We start from the raw sequence: 21781 nt of genomic DNA, 5'->3' as shown, positions 1-21781 counted from the left end.
TCTTAGAATTATGTATTTATCAGGGGCTTCTTTTTCCTGTGGACAGCGTCATGGGGTGTTTGAAGTGGCTTGAGCCCGGGAAGTCTGTTTGGATAAATACTAATTGATGGACTGATGTAGAACACTTTATCATCTCTGAGCAACTGGTAATCACTCAAACGCATGTAAGAAGCTCAGTGGTTGCTTTTTGCAGCTATCAGTCATGATGGTTGTGTAATGCAAATAGGAGTAAAGAAGGTTTGATTAGTCTGTAACAGTAGCTGGAACACTTTTTCTGCAAGGGGCCGGATGGTTTTGTGGGCTGTGTGGACTCTGTCCTTATAGCTTGAAAGTAGCCATAGACCATAAACAAATGTGTGCAGCAGAATTTGAATAAAACTTTATAGAAAATGAAGTTTGATTTTCGTAGAAACTAATGTGTTATGCTATTCTTTTTTAAAAACTTTCCAGCCATTAAAAAATCTAAAAAATATCCTTGACTCACAGACTGTATGTGCCAATCCCTGGTACATAACATAGAATAGGATGAGTTTCAGGAAGAAATAGTACAAAATACAGGCTGCTATATGTTTGCAATAGTGTGCAAAGAAAGTTTACCGAGCCTTTTCTTGGCAACTGAGACTTCTTATACCATTCATTTTCAAAAGTCATTGCAAAACCATGAATTTTTTCACTAATTTCTTCAAACTGATTATATCAGCTTTCTAAAATATTTGGTGTACAATCAAAGTACCGTTTTGTTGCTGGATTTCAAAGGCTGCAGTTTAGTACTAGGTTTCTCCTGTTTCAAAACAAATTGTGTTATGTACACAAATATGTATGTGCACATGCACACACAGGAGGGCTCTTTACCTTAACAATTTCAAGTTCTTCTAATCTCCTTTTTGTTCACTACTAAGTGATTCTTTATTCTCCATGTGTCAGTTTATTTCCAGATGTACATCTTAGTTTTCTTCTGGTAAAGTCCTGTTTCTTCCTATCCTTGCTGATAGAGGAAACCACATAAAGGATTTCTTAAAATTAAGAAAACAATGTCACTTCAGGTGTGAATCCTGTATACTTTAAGAATCAGTTTGCAGCAACATGGCACAAGTATACATATGTAACAAACCTGCACGTTATGCACATGTACCCTAGAACTTAAAGTATAATAATAAAAAATAAAAAATAAAAAATAAAAAAATTACAAAAACGTAAAAAAAAAAAAAAAAAAGAATCAGTTTGAGGTGTATAGATGACATAGAAACCCCAGATGCATAATTCACTTGAATGGGAACATTTTGTAGAGAAAGCTGAAAAATGGCAGTCAGATTTTTACAGAACAGCCCAAAAGGGTGTTGTGTGTGCTGATGATTAGAACTTTTGCCGTTTCATGCTTAGTAATTAGGACTGAAAGATGGGCTCTGTATTAGTCCATTTTGCGCTGCTATGACAAAATATGCAAGACAGGGTAATTTGTAAGGAACAGAAATTTATTTCTCACAGTTCTGGAGGCTGGAGGGTTCAAGATGAAAGTACTAGGAGGTTAGGGCCCAGTCTCTCTGCTTCCAAGATGGTGCCTTAAATGCTGCATCCTCTGGAGGAGAACACCATGTCCTTGGGTGGCAGAGGGGCAGAAAAGAGAGAACCTACTCCTGCAAACTTGCCTTTTTAATTTTTTAATTTTAATGTTTTTAGAGACAGGATCTCTGCTCCATTGCCTATGATGGAGTGCAATGACATAATCATAGCTCACTGTAACCTCAAACCCCTAGGCTCAAGTGATCCACGTGAGTAGCTAGGACTACAAGTGTATGCCACCATGCCCAGATAATTTTTAATTTTTTTTTTTTTTGAGGGACAGGGTCTTGCTATGTTGGCCAGGCTAGCTCAAGCTCTTTTGATAGCAGCATTAATCTACTCATGAGGGTTGTACGCTTATGACCTCAACATCTCCCATTAGGCTGCACCTCCCAACACTGCTGCATTGGGGATTAAGTTTCCAACATGCAAATTTGGAGGACATATTCAGACTATAGAAGGGTCTGTTCCTCGGAACACTGTCTTTTTAAAAAGAAGTACATTTAATTATTCAAAGAATACATGACTATGTTTTTGTCTTTTAAAATAATGTGGATAAATTGAATTCCTCATTTGACCCTGTCTCCTCCATTCAATACTTCCTCCCTTCCCAGAGATAATGTCTTAGTCTGTCCAGGCTGCTATAACAAAATGCCATAAACTGGGTGGCTTAGGAAGAACAGGAATTTATTTCTCCCCATTCAGGAGGCTGGGAAGTCCAAGATGAAGACATTGGTAGATTTGGTATCTGGTGAGGGTCTGCTCACGTAATCTCACCTGGTGGACAGAGCCAGGGATCTCTCTAGTGCCATTCGTGAGGGCTCCACCCTCGTGGCCTGATGGCCTCCCACAGGCCATATCTCCCAATACTGTTATATTCTGGGTTAAGATTTCAACATAGGAATTTGGGAGGGACATAAGCATTCAGTTCATTGCGGGCAACCATTGTTATCAATGTTTTGTCTTTCAAAATCATTTTCTGTGTGTTTATGTACATAAATGTTCATAAAGTATGTTTCCTAATACAAACCATATGAGGCCAGGCATGGTGGCCCACGTCTGTAGTCCCAGATACTCAAGAGGCTGAATTGCGAGGATTGCTTGAGGCTAGGAGTCCAGTCTGGGTAACATAGCAAGACCTTATCACTATAAAAATAAAAATTAAAATAACCCATATGGATTTTATGTCATACAGATTATAGTGAAAATTGCTTTTTTTCTGCTTGATCCATGTTGGAGAACACAGGTCAGCATTTTTCTTTTGCCGTGCTTTCCTGAGGATGGGGTGGCAGGGGGTAAAAGGTGATAGAAAACCCTTTTGCATATGATATTGTGGTAAGACAATCCTGTGCTCTAGGCCTGGTCAAGGTTTAAAGCTGACTCTCCCATGGGGTGCTCATGAGGGTTCTTCAAAGACTCTGTCACCTGCATCAGTTTCTGGGAGTCCAGGGGTCTACCACCAGTCCTGCCACTGTGGTCATGTTGCCCTTTCAGACAGCCCTAGAGGAATGGACCTGAAACAAGCTCTGGACTGGCTCATTCTTGTCAGAGGACCACCTCGTGCTCTTGGAAACATCAGGCACTCTGTGCCCCCACACCCACAGCCCCTGAGAGGATGGCTCAGACCCACTGCAGCAGCAATTTCCCTTCACTCCCATGCCACCAGGGCAGCTAGCCACACTGCCTCTCATGTTCCAGGTCCCCAGAGAAGGGGTCCCAGCACCTCTCTGTGTCTCTTTAACAGTGGAGCACTCAAATCAAGCCCCCAACTGGCCTCACTGAAATCCTGCTTGTGAAGTAAGAAGCTGATATTCCTACTCTTCCCCCAATGGGAAGAGGGTGCTGAATGGGGATCTCAGTGCAGCACTTTCCAAAGAAATCCTCCCTCACATCTTGCTCTTGACCCTCCCTGTGGGAGAGAGGCTCAAGCCTAGTTCTTAGTTATCTCCTTTTTGAAGGGCAGATTTTTTTTTTTTTTTTTTGAACTCACTTTGGTATCTGATATTGCTAGCATCTTGTGTTAGAGCCAAAACTTGCAGTGTGGCATCCTCATTACATGTATAAGTGCAAGTTTTTCTCTACACTAGAAACTTACTTGTGGAATTGTTGGATGATAGAGGGATAGTATATTAGAATGTTAAATTAGTCACCAACAGGGTCTCAGGTGCATGCCACATACTTGCCAACACTTTATAAAATTGATCTTTAAATGCTTTTACCAGGCTTTTGAAGGAAAAAGATACATATATCTCACCATTTTATTTTTCTTTACCAGGAAGTTCTTTATATATTTATTGAGCATTTTATTTTTTCTTTCCACGAATTGCCCATTTAAGTCCTTTGCCCTATTATTTTAAACATTGTCTTCTCTTTATTGATTTGTAGTTCTTTATATATTCTTAATACGAATGCTTTGTTACATAGCAAATATTTTCTCCCAGCTTGGCCTTGTCTTTTAACTTTGGGAAATTGGACTACATCAAAGGCACCATGAATAATGACTTTGTGTTGTGTCTGGCTTAAAAAGGCCATCTTTCTCCAGCGTTATAAACAGCTTCTCCTATATATTCTTCTCATGCTGTAATAGTTGACATTTTACAGTGTTTTGAGGGTTAATCCATCAGGGATATTTTCATGAATAGTAGAACTCTAACTTAATTTTTTCCCACATGGAGAGCTAGTTATCTCAACACTGTTTGTGGAAAGCCAGCAGCATGACTTGTGGCCACTGGAATAAGAGTAGTCAAAGGGCTAAAGGGGCTGGAGTGGGGAGAAGGACAGATTATTGCTAAATATCCTACTGATCAAGGTTAGATGACTTCTCAGTCTAGAAGGTACATACCCTCCTGAGAAAGCTACTTGTAGGAGTGGACACCCAACATCCTTGAACCAGTTTTACCATCAGAACATTTATATACAGGCAGAACTAAAATCTGTGATTATCTGGATGAGAAAACAGTTGTAGGCAACTTACTCATTTTTCTGAGCAAGAAAAGTTTCTACATAATTATGTTCTGTATGAATCTTTTATCAGCTTTAATAGTTAAGTCTCTTCAAAGAACATGAGATATTCTTTTTTTAAAGTAAGCATATACTTTATTTATCCTCATTAATACTTTGTTTTCCCGAACCCTTCCAAGTCATTGGGGAATGTTGAGTTTCAGGGGTCAGTGAAGGTCATGAAGATGCCTTTAAGGCCTGATTAACCTGATCTGAAAAACTTTAAAACTGACCTTCTCTACATCTCCCCATTATTGTCCTACATTTCACAGTCAGATCAAGGCTTATTATCCTTTCCATTGAGGAAGTAGCCCAAATCAGTGTGAGTGAAAAATATATTTACTAAGAAGTGTGAGTCTTTTAAACCCTCTTGTGTTTCTTTTAAGAAATTAAAACCAATAATGACTATCAGTTGAATTCGGTTGTTTTTATCAAAATCCTTGGACATACATTAAAGTATTTGTCCCGTGGGCAGGTGCCAAGGCTATGAAGTCGGAGCCTGGCATGTTCAAGAAGCAGAAAGAAGATTGGTGAGGTAGGGACACGGCAGGTAGGGAGTAGAGTGAGGCCAAGCCCCAGGTCAGGGCTGGACCTCAGGGCCTAGGTCCAGGCGAAGGCACTGGGCATGATGCTGAGGGCAGTAGATGCTGTGGGAGAATTTTAAGCAGGGTGACAAGATCAGGCTTGTACTAGATGAGAACTTTGGCTGTGTAAAGATAGATTGACAGTAAGCCAGAGTGAATCCAGAAAAAAATAATCTGGAAACCTGTTGCAGTGATACAGGTGAGGGATACTTTGCCTTTATTGGATTTGAAAGTATAAAAAGAAATGAACCTCTGTTGTTTAGAGTAAAAGTCTTGTAAGCTATGGTATAAAATAAAACATTTTCAAAAACACCCATGTCACAAAAAAAATATTTTTAAAAAATCAGGTCTGTGCAGGACCAGCTACCTAACTTGCAGGGACCTCACTGCCAGATGAAACTGTGGGACCCCTTGTGCAAAAAATAAGAATTTCAAGATGTCAACAGCAGAGCATTCAACAAACATGGGACCCTGTGTAATTGCTGTGCAGTATGCCCTGGGTCTGTGTGATAAAATGGCTTGAGTCAGTCCCTGAGCAGCTTGTCCTTGCCTGTTCCATAAAAAGGCTGATGATGACTCCTGTGGTCTAGGCAGAGGGGTAAAGATAAACTAAGATTGTGTAGCTACTACTGTTATTTTGTTTGTTTGTTTGTATGTTTGTTTAGACTGCTCCTTGCAGAGCAGGGCTACCCTATAGGCAGTGTACCCAGAGAAACCTGTTCTTTAACTCAAAGGCTTTGTTAACCTTAATACAATGTAAATTACAGAGAATGTTGGAAACAAAACTGGCAACAAGTATTTATGACTAGAGGAGGTGAATAGGGATGCTGACAAGAATTGTTTTTTGTTCTTTTTTTTTTTTTTTTTTTGAGACGGAGTCTCGAGTCTCGCTCTGTCGCCCTGGCTAGAGTGTGGTGGCCGAATCTCAGCTCACTGCAAGCTCCACCTCCCGGGTTCACACCATTCTCCTGCCTCAGCCTCCCAAGTAGCTGGGACTACAGGTGCCCGCCACCTGGCCTGGCTAGTTTTTTGTATTTTTTTTAGTAGAGACGAGTTTTCACCGTGTTAGCCAGGATGGTCTTGATCTCCTGACCTCGTGATCCACCCGTCTCGGCCTCCCAAAGTGCTGGGATTACAGGCTTGAGCCACCGCGCCCGGCCTGTTTTTTGTTCTTATTGGCTGTGGTTGATGAAAACATAAACTAGGAGAAGGAAATAACATTAACATTAAATTTATTCCTTAGAACTATTTATTTCTTACTAGCACATACCCATTTAGCTGGCTTTCCAGGAGCATATTCCTTTTTTTTTTTTTTTTTTTTTTTTTTGAGACAGCAGAGTTTTGCTCTTGTCATCCAGGCTGGAGTGTAGAGTGAAGTAGCACGATCTCGGCTCACTGCAGCCTCCGCCTCCTGGGTTCAAGCGATTCTCCTGCCTCAGCCTCCCAAGTAGCTGGGATCACAGGTGCCAGCCACCATGTCTGACTAATTTTTTTGTATTTTTAGTAGAGACAGGGTTTCATCAAGTTGGCCAGGCTGGTCTCAAACTACAGACCTCAGGTGATCTACCCGCCTCGGCCTCCCACAGTGCAGGGATTACAGGGGTGAGCTACCGTGCCTGGTTTCCAGGAACATATTTTTATACAGTTTGGAGGGACAATGATTTGGGCAAAAGACTTCCTGTTAAATTGTGTGCTTTTTTTTCTTTTTTTTTTCTTTTTTAAAGAATTGGTAATATGGCCGGGCACGGTAGCTCACGCTGGGAATCCCAGCACTTTGGGAGGCCAAGGTGGGTAGATCACCTGAGGTCAGGAGTTCGAGACCAGCCTGACCAACATGGTGAAACCCCGTCTCTACTAAAAATACAAAATTAGCCGGTTGTGGTGGTGCATGCTTGTAATCCCCGCTACTCAAGAAGCTGAGGCAGGAGAATCACCTGAACCCAGGAGGTGGAGGTTGTAGTGAGCCAAGATCATGCCATTGCACTCCAGCTTGGGCAACAAGAGTGAAACTCTGTCTCAAAAAAAAAAAAAAAATTGGTAAGGCATGGCTTTTTATCTCAAATTTAAGTGTTAGCTCCTTCTCCACTTATTTTTTACCTGTAGAAAGTGATTCAGAAAACAGACAGAGCTTTGTGTAAGAGGTGTAAACTGTGAAGTTCCGTAACTCTGAAAATTGGAAACATAAATATATAGAATTTTCCCTTCTAGTATCACTGCGGGAAGAATAGTAGCAGTGGGAATTTGGTAGTTTGAGATATTTTGAAATCGGTTGCTGTCATTTTAATTTGTAATAAGTTTATTTGGCAAGTTCTATACCAGAGCTGTCTTGAGGGCAAAGTTTGTGAACACCTTTTAAAACGCAGCTTACGTTTCTAGGAAAAAGATCTTATGCTTACTAAACCAAATTCCTTTCAGCAATTTTCAATGACTCAGAGCCCTGATATTTGCATAGTGATTCAGCCAATGGAAGTTGACTCTGAGATAATTTTGGTTAAGATAAGTCTCCTGGTTTATGCTTTTAAAAAGTGAATAAAGGCCTGTCCGGAATAGTATAATGTGCAGTGGCTTCCAGCCACTTTTGATTATCTCAAATGCCACCTATAAAGCTGGGTAGTAATAGTGATATTAAGGTATTATTTCAGAGGGACCCACAAGGCCAACTTTGGACGCTTGACATTAAACACTGCAAAATTCCAAAGTGCAGACAGCTTGGCAAGTTTGAGTTCTGGTGCATTCTGTTCACAACTAGTTTTTTTTTTTTTTTTTCTTCAATAGTGCTTTTGTCTTTCTGCTAAAGGTCAGACTGTAGTTGTCAAGTATTGGTATTGTTCCTGAATTAGTAGGGAAGACGGTGGAAGTATTGACTTAGTTTTTCTATTATAATATCCTATCACAATGCTGGATTTTAATGATTTAAAAATGTAAATAAACTTGTTTGCATTTTTAGACTACTTGTGAGCAGCTGCCAATTCTAAAATCACTATGGGTGTTTGCAGCTCTTTTCTGGGCTCATTTTACCCCTCTTTCATCTTCTATCAACATGCAGGTCTGTGTGATGGGCTAGAACCAGCGTGTATTTTGTTTAGAGTCAGACTTTGTTGGAATCCTGGTCTCACAATCTGGACCCTTGGGGCAGCACCCAGATTAAGTAACCTCTGTAATATGCGGTACCACCACTACTTGGCAGAGCTGTTGGGTAAAGTAATGCATATTACCTGCTACAAAGTAGATGTTGTATTTGAGTGTAGAGGAGGGGTGTATTTGCCCATTCTCGTGATGCTAATAAAGATATGCCTGAGACTGGGTAATGTATAAAGCAAAAGAGGTTTAAAAGACTCACAGTTCCACATGTCTGGGGAGGCCTCACAATCACAGCAGAAGATGAAGGAAGAGCAAAGGTGTTTCTTACATGGCAGCGGACAAGAGAGGACTTGTGCAGGGGAACTCCTCTTTATAAATCCATCAGATCTCATGAGACTTATTTACTGTCATGAGAACAGCACCAGAAAGACCTGCCTCCATGATCCAATTACCTTCCACTGGGTCCCTCCCATGACACGTGGGAATTGTGGAAGCGACAATTCAAGATGAGATTTGGGTGGGGACACAGCCAATCCATATCAGGGGGTAAGGTTTAAGTGTAGAGCCATTGAGTCCAGGCTGCTGCCACATACGCCTTGAGGGCAATGGAAGTAGTCTGAGTCCTCTCCATGGAGAGTGGCTATGAGGGACCCAGAGCTGACCTCTGCCTGCCTCCAGCCAGATTACAATTCTGTTGTAATCTGGGACTGTTTTTCAACTGCACCCAGTTTATCTAGGGAGAGTTTGTAATTGATGTTTGTTTAGCCCCATGTCAGCATCACTGGTTTCTTAAGAAGTCTCACCCAATTCAGTGGGGCTAACAACATGAAATGGGTTTAACTTTCTCTAGGCACTGCTTACAACTGTGCCTGTTAAATCCCCTCTTCCAGTCTCTGAATGGTGGGTTGGGCATATTCTATCATTGCTTCATCTTTCTAAATCTCCTAATCTGTGTGCCTGTGTGCCTCTCCTACTCTCTCTTCTGAGCTCTAGCTCCTCCGGGATGCTGGGGTGGAGAGGAGAGGATGGAAATGGGGAGCAAGGGACTAATAAGTATTTAACTCACTAAGCGGAGTTGGTGGTGAGAAAGTGCCTCTCGTAGTCTGCTGCTTTTGTGTGGTTTGTTCTGATGCTGGGGTGTCTGCTCAGGTGATGTGTAACTCTCTTGGGGCTGTGTTTGGCTTTACTTCAGCCTCGTTTGTGAGCAGCCTATGCAGAGGACAGCAATGTCCCCCTTTGATATTGCTGGGTGTTCATGCCCCATCTGGCTTCAACTCCTCCTTCTAGTGAGTGTCCCTGTGCTTGGCCCATCAGCTGCCTGGCAGCCCAAGGGCTCCTGCCCCTGTGACCTCAACACTCCTTCAAAAGGAACTGTGTGAGTTACTGCAGTCCTCTCTGTCTGTCCAGGGGTTGTAGGGAACTGAAGTGGAGCAGAAATATTCCAGTCTTCTTTCCTGGAACATTCCCTTGAGGCTCTGCTTGCATGTGGCTCCCGCAGTGGGCCTGCCACTCCCAAATCTCTGGCTCAAAAATGGGTACCAGTCTCATGCTCATGGGTGTGCCCCCACTCCAGGGACTGGATGCCAAGTTCCCCCTACCCCCTGACATGCTCCATTCTGCTGCAGTGCCAGCCTGAAAGGGAGTGGGGAACTGTGAAGTCTTCAGCTCAGCCAGCAATCAGATTAGGAACAAGATGCTCATCTCTCCTCCTTGCAGGTACCCTAGCCTCTCCTAGTGATTCTCTTGGAAGCCCCTAACCCCTAACTGGTTGGGGAAGCAGACAGTAACCTGCACTAGAAACTTGCCCTCCCTATAAAGCCAACATCAACCTTTCTCCCTTCCCTTTCATGGGAAGAGGGGCTGTGGTCAGGTAGTAAGACTGGTCCTCTGACCTCCTGGGGAAGCCGTAGGGGGCAGTGTCTGACCCTACTTGTTTATGGCTTTCTAAGTAGGATACTTAGCCCTGTTGTGCTCAGCTTTGGCCTCGGTTGTATTCTAAGAATACGGGAAACAGCCCACTTAACAATATCTTCTTTAAGTTAGTAATATTCTCTTTCTGTACCAACCCTTCATGTAGTGCCCAGGATGTTCTTCCTGTGCATCCTTTCCTGCAGTAGCAGAGGGAGGGCAGGACCATGCTAATATTTACTGGCATTTGTGTCAGATTCGATCAGTAGGCTTAAAATGTATTTCACCTTGGAAAGGTGTGGTAGGGGTCTCCATGGACATCATTTTAATTAGCTGTAGGAATTGGAGGTTCAAAGCTCCCCAAGTTTTCTTCAGTTTCCCCCTCCTGACTCTATGCCAGTGACTTAGAAGTATAAAGGTGTGTTCTCTTGGATGGATTGTTTGACTTGCTGCTTCCTCTTCATAGTCACCTAAGAAATGGACAGTCAAAATAAATGGAAAGTCTTACTTTAAATAGCAGAGTTGATGATTAGGTTCAGGTAAGCTACTTCATTGTTCATGCATTAAGCAGATACAAGAAAGAAAAAGGAAACCACTGGGAGGGTATGAGTGGAATGGCTAGCTCTTTTTGGGAAAAGTTAATCTGGTGGCAGAGTATGGAAACTAGATCATCCAGGGGAGGAGGAGATGGAGGTGTGGAGCGCTAGATTATAGGTCAGTGTTCAGACCAGAGGTCAAAGGGCCTGACCATGGTAAGCGGTAGTGGGAGTGGGAAGGAGGGGATGAAATGGGAGAGAGGCACAGAGTTGCTGGCAGCCAACAGCACACTGGGATGAGAACAGGGAATGACTTTACAGCGTCAACCTGGGATCCATGAAAGGAGAGGGTACCATGAACAGAAGTAAGAAGAGAAGACCAATTTGAGCATGCAGAACATCAGGGCTACTCTTAGCCTATAGTGCCTTTTCAAGAAGGAAAAGATGTTCCCTCCTCCAGGCACAGGACCTGGCCTGCAGCACACAGGCTGGCCCCCAGACTAGGTTCCGGTGTACAGTGTGCCACCTACACAACCATACATGATAGCCCTGGGGAAGATTCCTGTAGAGCAGCAAGGTTCCCAGGAAGTAATAAGGTCCCAACACTTCATCAGGGCATAGCCAGACTCTAATGTCTAATGAGTGATAGTGCTTATTTCTGTATTGATTGCAGAAAAAGCCATCATGTAAGAAAGGCACCTCCTTTTGAAAGACACCTATCTTCTCCACACATATCACAGCTTTTCTTTTTTTTATCGTGATGAAATATATATAATGTAAAATTTACCATTCTAACCATTTTTAAATGTACAATCTAGAGGCATTAAGTACATTTACAACATTGTACAACATCACCATTCTCCATTTCCAGAAATTTTTATCTTGCAAAGCTGAAACTTTGTATCTATTGAAAATAATTCCCTATTCCCCCTCCTCCTAGCCCCCAGTAACCTCTATTCTACTTTCTGCCTCTGTGATCTGCCTACTTTAGGTACCTCATATAAGTGGAATTATAGAATATATGTGTCCTTTGGTGCTTGTCTGGCTTTTTTACTTAGTGTCATGTCTTCAAGTTTCATTCATGTGGCGTTTATCAGAATTTTATTCTTTTTCATGGCCGAATAATTTTGTATTGTATGGATATATACCACATTTTGTTTATTCATCTGTTGATGGGCACTTGAGTTGCTTCCATGTTTTGGTGACCATGACTGATGCTGCAATTAATATGGGGTGCAAGTGTATATTTGAGTCTTTGCTTCTAATTCTTTGGGGATATTATAATACCTATACTGGATCACAAAGTAATTCTACGTTTCACTTTTTGAGGAGCCACCAAACTGTTTTCCGCAGTGGCTGCCCCATCTTACATTCCCACTAACAGTTCACAAGTGTTTCAATTTCTATTTCTCATCATCCTCACCATCATTTGTTATTTTTTGTTTCTTTAAAACCAGTAGCCATCTTAATAAAGTAATATTGCCTTATGGTTTGATGTGCGTTTCCCTGATATCCCAGTTCTACTTTTATATAGCTGCTTATCATTAAGAAAGCTCTATTTTTCAAGAATGCTGGAAAGAGCGACTTCTCCCCTAGAAACTCATAACCCACCTTCACCTATGTGAGAACATACAGAGCATAGTTTCACCTCCTTTGAAATACTGTAATAAGAGTTTTAGATGTGATTGATTCAACGTGCAGAATGTTTATTTTTCGTGCCTGTGTGTGTGTGTGTTTGAGATAGTGTCTTGCTCTGTCACCCAGACTAGCACAAAGTGATGCAATCACAGCTCACTGAAACCTCACCCTCCTGGGCTGTAGCAGTGCTCCCACCACAGCCCTCTAAGTAGGTGGGACTACAGGCATGCAACACCATGCCCTGCTAATTAAAAAAAAAAAATTATAGAGATGGTGTCACACTGTTGGGCACAAGTAGTCCTCCTGCCTTGGCCTCCCAAAGTGTTGGGATTACAGGTATGGGCCACTGTGCCTGGCCACTACTTTTCAGTTAGTCGTGAGCATTTAAAAATCAGAAGAACTCATAAAAAATCTGAATCTTCCACTTTTTAGGAAATCCCAAAGCTCAGGCCCTTGTGGTCCACATTTTCGCAAGTAGCTGTGAGCTAGAGCCAAGTTGCTTACAACCCCCACCCAGCCAGCTTTGTTCCTTACCAGTACCGGCCTCACCCCTGCAGGTACTTGTTTCCAAGCCCTGTTACAGTGGATTTTCTGAGGCTAAAGATAGTTTGGATTTATTCCAACTTATATAAATAATTGAGGTGATTAGATATGACTAATACTTCTGTTCTACCTAGCTACTTAATACCTCCACTGACACTTCCTTGCCTGATAAAATCTGAAATCTCCTCATTTATCCTTGCATCCCTTGAGCCCCTTGAGGGACGGGTCTTATCAACAGATTGGTTTCTACTGGTTAAAAGTTGCTTTAAATCTGTTTCCTCATACCTGGAACAATTGGATATCATGTTTTGCATCTGCCCATCAGGTAGATACACCCTTTTAGCTCTACCACATTCTAACATAGAGTGGCTCCTCTGTTATTGCTACCTAATTGTAGGCCTCTGCTTGCTAGTTGTGTCCACTGTTTATGTTATAGAGAAGTCTTTTCACATATACAAGGACTTTATATCTGTGTGTGTGCTCATTCATTTAATAGCCTTTGTATGTGCTAGAGTTAAGGCATAAGAAATACAAATGTTTCATGTCTGTGGTCAGGAAATACACTTAGCAGTGGCTGTAGCTGTTTAGATTGTGACGATGATAATTGGCCGCTTCAGATCCTGTGTCTTACAGATAATCAGTACTGGAAGGTGTAGGGTGAGGCTGCGTCACAGCCATGAAATGGAGGCATTGTGAAACCCAAGCCGGCCCAGAACACCCTCGCAGCATGATTTGTTATTGCACAGAGCTGGCTGTACTGCTGCTCAAGCCATATTTCCTGAAACTTAAGAAGGCCAGAGTGGAATAGAGTTCTCTTATAACCAGCTCCTCTTCCCTCAAACCTTCGCATGACACCCCTTGTGGTTTTCAGCCCGTCTCTCTGTGTGGTCGCTAATGACTTCATTAAAGGTGAAGCGTTTCAGTGATCAAGAGCCAGTGCTGGATGGTGGTCAGAGAGATGTAAATGTGCAAGTGGGCCTTGGAGCCTGGGTGGACCAGCCTCCTCGCCTCCGCTCTCAGGCGTCTCGCCCTCCGGCATGTTTCTCTGAGGAGCTGCTGATCATTTGCCCAGATGATGGAGCTGGGAACCTCGTTGTCACCAAGTCAGTCCTGATGATTTGTGCTTCCTGTCAGGGAAATCCATGGTGCATGTGTTTATCTTCCGCTTCTCAGCCCGTTTCTTTCTGCATCTATCAGTCTCTTCTTATCTGTCTTCTTTTTCCTAACTGGGCATAGTAGTCAGTTGTGAGTTTGGACTTGTATTTTCTTATTTTGTAACAGTTTGTTTTCTGGCTTCATCTTGCCCCTCCGTCCTAAAAGCTCCACTTGTCTTTTATTTCTCAAGGTAGGTGGGACGAGTTTGGATTTTTTTTTTTTTTTTGGTTAGGTTGATTTACATTTCCCCCCATTAGGGTGTGCCATGGAAAGAAGTTTTCTCCATTTCTGATGTCTATGTCAATACAGAACAATAATGAAATTGTTAGGCAAGTGAAATGGTACTTAATGATCTGTCTGGAAACTCCTAGGCACCTGCAAGGCTTTCTGAGTGAGAATTCACTGTGGGTAGCAGTTCACATGCCCCACTCCTGAACATGTGTAGGAATGGGTCCCCGTAGGCATCACTTTCTAGCCAGTCCAAAGCCACGCTCCCCTGGCGGCCCATCGTCATCTTCCTGCTCCCATAGGCACGGCACCCCAGATGTCTGCTGATCTGACCAAAAAGCTGGCAGACAGGAAATAAACTGACTTCTAAGATAAGAACCTTCATTTGAAACAATTTTTAACATGCCTTCTTTGTCAAGGAGTAAAGACCCTGAATCCCCCAGGGCTTCCTACAGCCCATGAAGGTTCACAAGAGAGTCTACGATCCTCAGAGCCAAGAAGCACTGAGACACAAGAACAGGGCCACTTGACAGAGATAGCAGTTCCCAGCCGACTTGGGTCCTAGGAGGATATGCTGGGTGGCAGGGCTCTAATTGATTATTAACCTACATATAAAATCAAGGACGTATAGCCAAGCACAGCAGCGAATGCTGCCACCTTGTGAGCTGCCTGTGGTTGTGCTGAGTAGAGATGGATCTAGCTAAGGCAAACCAGGATGTAGCTTGGAGAGAACTTGGTCAGATTTTTATTGCTTCTGGTATAGTTGGAACACTTTACTTCTTAAGTCTACTGTGTAATGTATGTATACAGAGTGAGTGGTTGCTTAATTAAGTGCTCTAATTTTTTTTTTTTGGTCATATATACACATGGTACAAAATTTAAAAGGCCCAAAGGAGGGGACAGTAAAAATTGTATCTTTCTCTCACCCAGTTCCCCTTCCCAGAGGTAAACACTATTGCCAGTTTCTTTTGTAGCCTAGTGGGAATAATTTCTGAATAGTTATCTATAGTTTATAGATAACTGTATAGAGATAGAACTATATGTAGTTGTATACAGTATGTATGTATTTATATACAATACATATATACATATCTATAGCATATATGTAGTTATATACAGTATATATGTATATACATACAGTACATATATACATATGTAGTTATATACAGTACATATATACGTATCTACAGTTTTCTTCTATATCGCTATCTCTACATATACATACACATAAATATATATACACACATAAATATATATACACATAAATATATATATACACATAAATATATATACACATAAATATATATATACACATAAATATATACACACATAAATATATATATAACTATACAATTGTTATACTGTTGTGTAACAAGGATGTGTATACAGTAGCAATATGATTAAATATTTCTCATTAATGATGATTTCCTGCAGCCTTTCAAACTTGTTAAACAGAAGGAAAATTAGAAATGGACTGAACAGAAGTGGCATCATAAAAGGCAGCTACTGTTTGGGAGCAAGGGGCATTGCCGTGGAGAGGAAATGTGTGGTGGTCTGAAATTGCACCAGTTTACGGTACAATCTTAAAACCATGCCTAGCCTTGCTGAAGGACCTCGGGGGCAAACGTTAAGCTGACCACTCTCTTTAGGTCATGGTACAGTATCTCTGGGCACATGGTGGGCGCTGGTTTGTGCTGGACCCCTAAAAGTTATTTCCTTTTATCCCTGGTTCCCTCCCTCCCATAGGCAACATTCTGATATGTATACAATGTATCATTTAGATTTGTGTGTATTCTTGCAATGTATCTTGTTTTGTGTGTAAGTATTTTTAATTTATGCAAATGGTATATCTACCTCATTCTGTTCCTTAGTTTTTTTTTACTAGGCTTTGAAAGTTCCATCCATTTTGCTAGGTGTGAATCTACTTCATTGCTGCCTGTCTTTGTAGGGCCAAACTGAGATTTGGAAAATAGTTGAAGCAATTGTGGTGACTTTTTACCCAGGTTTTTTCTCATGTTGACACACATGACAAAAAGTGCATGTACTTTTGTGTTACTGTTTTACTCACTTTACTATATCAACTTTCCTCCATTTTGCTAATTTGTCATAAATATTAATGGCTGTATAGTATTCCATTTATATAATGAGTTATCACTTCACACTCTCTCCTGTCATCAGACAACTAAGTTTTTTATTTTTTAATATCATTGTGGTTACGTGCATATCATTGGTCTTTATTGATTTTCTTTTTCTTTAGCCAGAATAGATGCCCAATAGGGGATTATTGAGCCAGAGAAAATTCTCCTATGGCCTGTGATGGAAGTGGCCACACTCTACCTCTTGCTTTATTCCCAGAAATGAACACAGGTTTCTATATCTATTTAATACACCCCTTTTTGGCTGGGTATGGTGGCTCACACCTGTAATCCCAGCACTTCAGGAGGCCGAAGTGGGCAGATCACTTGAGGTCAGGAGTTCAAGACCAGCCTAGCTAATATGGTGAAACCCCATCTCTACTAAAAATACAAAAATTGGCCGGGTGTGGTGGCATGTGCCTGTAATCTCAGCTATTCAGGAGGCTGAGGCAGAAGAATCGCTTGAACCTGGGAGGCAGAGGTTGTAGTGAGCTGAGATCACGCCACTGCACTCCAGCCTGAGTGACAGAGCGAGACTCCATTTCAAAAAAAACAACAAAACAAAATACCCTTTTTTATTTGTAGTGCATTATACTTAGAGCTGTTGCCATAGGAATTGATCTATCAAGCATCATGGTAGTCAGCAGACAAATAGGAAACTCCTGTTCTGTCGTCAGAATAAGTTGCAGAGAGTACCATCTGCTACCTGTATTGTACATCTTTCTGTTCCTCTGTCTCGCCTGGCACAAGAGCAGCATTGATTTAATCATCAGCAGCCCTTCTGCTCTCTGTAGTCGGGATTGGCAGTAACTCATTGGTGGGTAACCCTGCCTTGGTCTTGCCACTTGCACTGAGAACTGTAACTACGGACACGCAAATCAGGAAAGAATGGTGCTTGGGATGCTCCTCCTATCTGTGCCTCAAACGTTTTCACTCAAGGGATATTAAAAAAGTGGCTTACTGCTTATAAAGATTGTGTGTCAGTGAAGAGGAAGAGGTGGGAGTGGAGAGTGGGAGGCATTTGCAAGAACATATGTTGGATTCTTTTTTCTCTTCTTGGTGACAATGATTGATGGCATCTAGTGAGTCCCCATTTGTCACTTCCTTGGCACAGCTGGTAGTGGAGGTGGGGGAAATCAATAAGGGCTGGACAAAGAACGTAGCTAGAGGAAGAAAGCACTGCAAATATGGTATTAACATGACATTCCTCACAGCTGAATTTTTCACTGTGCTATTACTTCACACTAGCTGCTGAGAGCCATTCTCTTTTGATCCTTTAGGCTGTAGAGGAATCAGTCTGTGTAACTCTCCCTGATTCACCACCTCCAAGAAAGGGTTAACTTTGGACATAAGATACCTGTAGTTTAAGGGGAGGAAGAGAAGGAAGGAAATTGATACTGGATACAGCTTTTGCCAGTTATGTTTCTTACATGTCGAAATACGGCCTGGCTTCAGCTATGGCATTCTCTTGGTGTTCTGGAATGTCCATTATTTAACAATTCCATATTGAATACTTGCTTGGGGCTTAGAAGAGGGAAGTCAAGTGTAGGAAGGAGTTGTGGCAATTTAAGTAAGTTTACAATGATCTTATTAAGCTCGTTGCTTTCATTTTCCTGCCTACGTTGGGGCAAAGACATGTTTAAAAGTGCAAGAACAGTGATTATTTTGTGGTTAGAGCATGTGCACAGTGTAGACAAACCCAGGAAGGAGAATCTGCTTCATCAAGTCTTAAGTTGTTATTTAGACCAAAATGTATGCGTAAGCCTCAGATGAGTGTTGATGTGCCAGGAAACTTCTGCTGAGTACTTTCGGTTCTTTCTTCTTTACTTTTCCTCTGCACCCCAGCTCGTGGTTATTTGGTAAAACTGAAGGTGCTTTGCACTGCAAACAGACATGACAGCTCAGTCTCCCCTGTAGCAACTGTAGAACTCCCCTGTAGTTCTCCCCTGTAGAACTCCCCTGTAGTTCTAGGGAAGGCAGGTTGACAGAGTCCCATTTTTGAGCTCAGTTCTCCAAGGCCCTTTGGTCAGCTTATTTTCCTGCAGGGTGTCACGTCCCACAGTAGTCTCCACCTAGAAGACATTGGATCTCCTATGTTCAGGTCAGTGTGGCCAGGCTGCCCTGTGGAGAACAGTGTGATAAATCCTTGGTAGCATTACACTTTAAACTGGTGCCCATTTGCCTACCTCCTTTTAATTTCATTTTGTTAACAACTGTTTCCTGAGAACCTGTTGCATGCTGGGTACTTTTTCCCTAGGTGATTTCACATTTAGCATCTGCTTTCATTCTCATGACTTATCTGTGAGGTAGTGTGTATTGTACCCAATTTTCTGATAGAGGAAATTGTGGCCCAGAGAGATTGTTGTACCGCAAGGTAATAAAGATGAATACAGTTGCAGAACCAAGTTTGAAGCCTAATTTTTGGGGATCTGAGGTCCAGTGAACACAGCTGTACCCCCACAGATGCCTTCAGACAGTCCTAAAGAGTATATTCACCTTCATCTTGTCTTAAAGCACAGGCATACCTGGCTTTACGAAAGCATAGTTTATGAAGATCTGAATTGGCTCATTTTAGCTTTAGAAAAGGTTTCGCCTAAGGCTTCTGCTTAAGAAGAGAACATTCCTAGCAAGTGAGCTTAAGCCCTGTTCACCCTATTAATCTTAAATGATTTGTCAGAGCAGAGTGGCTGAGAGATGTCCTGTAGAGGTGACAACCTGAATTTAAATCACAGCCCAGCTGCTTACTAGCTGTGTAATCTTGAGCAAATTACTTAACTCTCTGAGCCTTTTCTTCCTTCTCTATTAAAGGGGAGTGATACCAATCTCATCAGGTTAGTGTGAGAATACATTCATATAAGTGCCAAGTACCTGCTAAGTGCTAGCCTATGTGCTAAGTAAATGTGAGCTGTAATTGTTTGCCATTGGCATTATCAGTAGAGTGGGAGTCTCATTATAGCAGAAACCCGCCTCTCCTGAACATATGTAAATATTTACATAGCCCCTACTAAATGCCATTTAAGACTGTATTTGGTGTAAGGCAATAGGATGTGTTTAGCAGGAGGAGTGGATTTGTTCAGGGGGTGCAACAGACTGGGACGGGAGAAGAAAGCATGTTTGATAGTCAAAATGCTGGCATACTTCTTGCACAAGGAAGTCTATATGGCTAAACAAATAGTGCCGAAGGTCAGGTGTGAACAGTGAATTACATTGGCAGGTATGAACTAAACAAATAGTGCCGAAGGTCAGGTGTGAACAGTGAATTACATTGGCAGTCAGGCAGGGGGATGGTCTGGGATATGGTGGTGAGCAGTAAAAACTACAATAGCTACCATGAACGGTACCTACTATATGCCAGGCACTGTTCTAGTGCTTTTCTCCTATTAACTCATAACAGCCTTTGGAAGCAGTTCTATTATTATCCCATTTTATAGATTAGGAAACAGACTCAGATTAATTCAGTTACCCAAGGGGCACGTAACTGGTAAGTGGCAGAGCTTTGGTTCAGTCTCAGGCATCAAACTCTGGAGTGTGTGCTTTCAACCATTGTGTCAGATGCCTCTCAAGATAGGTAAGGTCCTTGCTATCATAGAATTTACAGTCTAACTGGGTGAGCCAGTCAAACTAATAAGTATTAATATCTAGTCTGCCAGGTAGTAATAAATGTAGTGAAGAGAAAATTGGGTGAGGAATTTTAGAGGATGATGGGAGCTGATGTTTTAGCTAGTGTATTTGTTTGTTCAGGCTGCCATAAACAAAATACCACAGATTGGGAGGCTTAAACAACAGAAATTTACTTTCTCAGTTTTTGGAGGCTGGAAATCCAAGAGCAAGGTGTCAACATGTTTGGTTTCTTCTGAGGCCTCTGTCTTTGGCTTTGCAGATGGCCCTTTCACTATGTCCTTCTGTCTTCCCTCTGTTGAGCATGCAGCCCTGGGAGCTCTCTGCGCCCTAAGCACCTTTTCTTATAAGGACAGCAGCCTGGCTTAATCACCTCGTTTTAACTTAACCATCTCTTTAAAGGCCCTGTCTTCAAATACAGTCTCATTTTGAAGTATTAGGGGTTAGGACTTCAACATATAAATTTGGGGAGGGGAACACAGTTCTGCCCATAACACTCTGCCCTCCGCACCATCAAAATTCATGTCCTCCTCACAGCAAAATACATTCATCTGCATTCAACAGCCTAAGCCTTAACCCATTCTACTGTCAATTCTAAGTCCCAAATCTCATCTTAATATCATCTACATCAAGGTGGGTGAGACTCAAGATACATGATTTGTCTTGCGGCAAAAATTCTTCTCCAGCTGTGAACCTGTGAAACCAGACAAATTATTTGATTCCAAAATACAATGATGGGGACAGGCTTAGGATAGACATTCCCATTCCAAAAGGGGAACTTGGAAGGAAGAAAAAAGGGTCATGGGTCCAAAGCAAATCCAAGACCTAACTGGGCAAATTATGTTCGATTTTAAGGCCTGAGAATAATTCTTTTTACATGATGATCTGTCCTCCAGACCCATTGGGCTGGCAGAATTTCTTCAAGGCCCCAGGTGGTAGCCTTGCTTTTGAGGCCTTGGACAATGACAGCCTGACTCACTGACACTGAGACAGAGACAGCCTCCCCCTTTGAAATGGAAGAGACACTTCCTCGCCCCCTAGGCCTGAACACTTTCAGTGTGGGGTGAGAGTAGCAGCTTTAAGGACCATTCTTCCTTTTTCTTGAAGGATAATACATGCTCACACCCAGAGCCAGATAGATCTATTGTCCCATCCTGTAGCATCTCAGAAGCCTAGTGCTGTTGTGTCCTGTCTCTGTCCCCTTTAGTCCAAGTCAGCAGTGTTTCTGCTGCTGGTAGAACCCCATCTCTATTCCTGCCTTCTGTTGAGATGACTGATTAGATCTGTGAGTCCCACTGTCACTCTTTAGGGAGCGATTGTTCAGTCACACCGTTGGTGCCCTCTCTAGAACACATTCTCATTTTCTTGCAATATGGATAAGCTGAGAATTTTCCAGATCTTTAAGTTCTGGTTTGTTTAGCCTAACAATTTTTTCTTTAATTTCTCTCACTTCTCTCGCACTTTGCTAGAAGCAGGTAAGGAGAAAGGAAAGTGGCAAGGAAAGCACAGCAGGCTTTCAACACTTGGCTTAGAAATCTCAGCAGAATATCCAAGGTTGTCACTTACAAGCTCTACCTTCCACAAAACACAAAAGCACAATTCAGCGACGTTCTTGGCCATTTTATAACAAGGATTGCCTTTTCTTCAGTGTCTAACAATACATTCTCATTTCTGTCTAAAATCTCACTAGAATCACCTTTCATGTCCGTATTTCTAGCAATAGTCTCTCTTAGCATCTGAGTCAGCGTTCATTGCAACACAGTTTGGGGAATCTTGCCAAACTCAACAGATTATA

General features: G+C 42.0%; 1 protein-coding gene across 2 annotated transcripts in view; it reads left to right on the top strand.

The window, feature by feature from the left end:
- IQGAP2 (IQ motif containing GTPase activating protein 2) overlaps positions 1-21781 on the top strand; it is a 331348-nt gene that overhangs the window by 144181 nt on the left and 165386 nt on the right. The window contains exon 1 of one of the 2 annotated variants that reach the window (XM_011996395.1): positions 17902-17938. The exons of the other annotated variant lie outside the window; for it this stretch is intronic. The gene's annotated coding sequence lies outside the window, so the exon portion shown is untranslated. Of the gene's footprint in view, positions 1-17901; positions 17939-21781 lie in introns of those variants that run through there. 2 annotated transcript variants of the gene reach the window in all.

The sequence above is a fragment of the Mandrillus leucophaeus genome, unplaced genomic scaffold (assembly GCF_000951045.1).
Source record: "Mandrillus leucophaeus isolate KB7577 unplaced genomic scaffold, Mleu.le_1.0 Scaffold114, whole genome shotgun sequence".
Classification (NCBI taxonomy): Eukaryota; Metazoa; Chordata; class Mammalia; order Primates; family Cercopithecidae; genus Mandrillus; species Mandrillus leucophaeus.
This window is presented reverse-complemented; position numbering and strand designations above follow the sequence as displayed.